The following is a 2,779-nucleotide window of genomic DNA, read 5'->3' on the forward strand; positions in this document are numbered from 1 at the left end:
TTGCAACCATACTCCCCCCGGAGTCCAAAATCTTTGGTTTCCCGGAAGCTGCCCGCCGAGCCATTGTATTAACGTCGGCGGATCGCTAGATGACATATTTACGGTTAGAACTAGGGCGGTATCTAATCGCCTTCGAACCTCTAACTTTCGTTCTTGATTGATGAAAACACCTTTGGCAAATGCTTTCGCTGATGTTCGTCTTGCGACGATCCAAGAATTTCACCTCTAACGTCGCAATACGAATGCCCCCAGTTATCCCTATTAATCATTACCTCGGAGTTCTGAAAACCAACAAAATAGAACCGAGATCATATTCTATTATTCCATGCACGAAATATTCAAGCGGCATTTTGAGCCCGCTTTGAGCACTCTAATTTGTTCAAAGTAAAATTGTCGGCCCACCTCGACACTCACTGAAGAGCACCGCGATAGGATTTTGATATTGAACCGACGTTTTACCGTCGGCTCACCGACGATATGCTCCGCAAACGTGTCAGTATCACCGCGGATGCGGTGCACCGACAGCGCGGCGCACAAATGCAACTACGAGCTTTTTAACCGCAACAATTTTAGTATACGCTATTGGAGCTGGAATTACCGCGGCTGCTGGCACCAGACTTGCCCTCCAATTGTTCCTCGTTAAAATATTTAAAGTGTACTCATTCCGATTACGAGGCCTCGTAAGAGTCCCGTATCGTTATTTTTCGTCACTACCTCCCCGTGCCGGGAGTGGGTAATTTGCGCGCCTGCTGCCTTCCTTGGATGTGGTAGCCGTTTCTCAGGCTCCCTCTCCGGAATCGAACCCTGATTCCCCGTTACCCGTGACAACCATGGTAGTCGCAGAAACTACCATCGAAAGTTGATAAGGCAGACATTTGAAAGATGCGTCGCCGGTACTGGACCATGCGATCGGCAAAAGTTATCCAGATTCATCAAAATAAACGACTTAGGACGCGAGGCCCTCCGTCGATTGGTTTTGATCTAATAAAAGCACTCATCCCATTGCTGGTCAGAGTTCTGATTGCATGTATTAGCTCTAGAATTACCACAGTTATCCAAGTAACTGAGTAAGATCTAAGGAACCAAAACTGATATATTGAGCCATTCGCGGTATCGCCTTAATACGGCTTGCACTGAGACATGCATGGCTTAATCTTTGAGACAAGCATATAACTACTGGCAGGATCAACCAGGGAGCTAACCACTAGAGCCGCACGAATCTCTTCGAGCGCTCGAGGTACTCGCCGTCGACACGCGTGTCGACGGCCAAACAGTGCACGCGCGCACACACGGCGGACCGTGCACGCGCGGTGACCAGTCATTATTTGAATTTTCCCTTTTGTGCGACAAACACAAAAAAAAGAAAACGCGGAGCAACTAAGCTACCGCACATTCGAACGTTCCATATTACGAGATCTATCATCTATGATAGTGTAACAGAGAGTTTAACATGAACTCGTCAACCATATAGATTGTCGCCCGGTGCTGGAGAGATCAGACCACATACATTACGTCAAAGTTGATGTAATACTATATGAAGAAATATTGTAACTTCGCGACCGCTATCAGTTCCACCTTCGACGCGACGGGCACAATACCAGACAACGGCGCACTCTAAACAGGTGCTCCGCGCTCGTACATAATGCCCCGCCGCGATTGTTACGGTGGTAACTTTAACGAACTGCAGCTACCGTTCGGCTCGACACAAAATCAAACTAATGATTATCGCGAGAACCTCACGTTTCGCTGGTCCGTCGGTCGACACGTCGTATATTGTTTGTTTATTATCATTATGATGAGCTCAAATGGATATGGCACAAATTTTTGTATTTTCACACATCGCATAACCAACACCACCATCACTGCTCACTCGCACTCACTCCACATGTATATGCGAATGCGCCGTGCAGATAATGCGCTGGTGTTATGCGATTAAAAATATATGTTGTCACATCGAGTAGTATAGACTTCGATTAACCTAAACCTGGTACCACCACCACCACCACCACCACCACCACCACCATTCCCCCCCCCCCCCCCCCGTCCGGAAGGAAAGTTTGAAAAACAAAAACACTCTCAAGACCAATCGGTCGGTTCGCGCATTGAACATCTCACTTTGATATTATACAATTTGAATTATGAATTACAGTGGCGGGACGTGTTCAGTGTTTATTATTATTGTATTGTACATGTGAAACTAGAATAAATAGTACCTACCTGATAATAACAAATGTCGACGGTGGTTATATACAAAATAATAAAAAATATAAAAAAAAAATTAAAAAAGAAAACTACGGTGGCGGGTCGTGTTCAATGTTTATTATTATTGTATTGTACATAAATCATCATTATTATTATTATTATTATTATTATTATTATATTTATTTTTATAATATTATTATCATTATAATTTGCATCAAATTCTAGGTAATATACTAGGATAGGATTTTTAAAAATGAAACTACATAATATTTTCAATTTGACAACAGACTTGCAACTTTTTCGCTCGCTTATTATCAATGTATATAGATATGATAGCTATTCGCCGCAATCGTTTTGTATAATACTATACACACACTGTTCACCCGGTACACGTAATATGGTGTGATATTTTTTAGGATAACAATAAATGTAACAAGTAAAGGAGTATATGGGCACATTTGGGCTGTCGGCGGCCACCGCGACCGATGATGAACAAATATTAGTGTCAAATGAAAGTACTGATGATATTTAGAAACAACATTAGGTTAGGTTTGGTTAGGTTAGGTTACCAGCAGCG

At 43.1% G+C, this 2,779-nt stretch overlaps 1 non-coding gene across 1 annotated transcript in view; it reads right to left on the reverse strand.

Annotated features, from left to right (window-relative positions):
• Window positions 1-1,196, reverse strand: part of LOC121740082 — a 1,903-nt gene extending 707 nt beyond the window's left edge. The window contains exon 1 of the ribosomal RNA XR_006037533.1: window positions 1-1,196. This exon is cut by the window's left edge and continues 707 nt beyond it. This is a non-coding gene — a ribosomal RNA (small subunit ribosomal RNA).
• Window positions 1,197-2,779: the final 1,583 nt, after the last annotated feature.

The sequence above is a fragment of the Aricia agestis genome, chromosome 2 (assembly GCF_905147365.1).
Source record: "Aricia agestis chromosome 2, ilAriAges1.1, whole genome shotgun sequence".
NCBI classification, from domain to species: domain Eukaryota; kingdom Metazoa; phylum Arthropoda; class Insecta; order Lepidoptera; family Lycaenidae; genus Aricia; species Aricia agestis.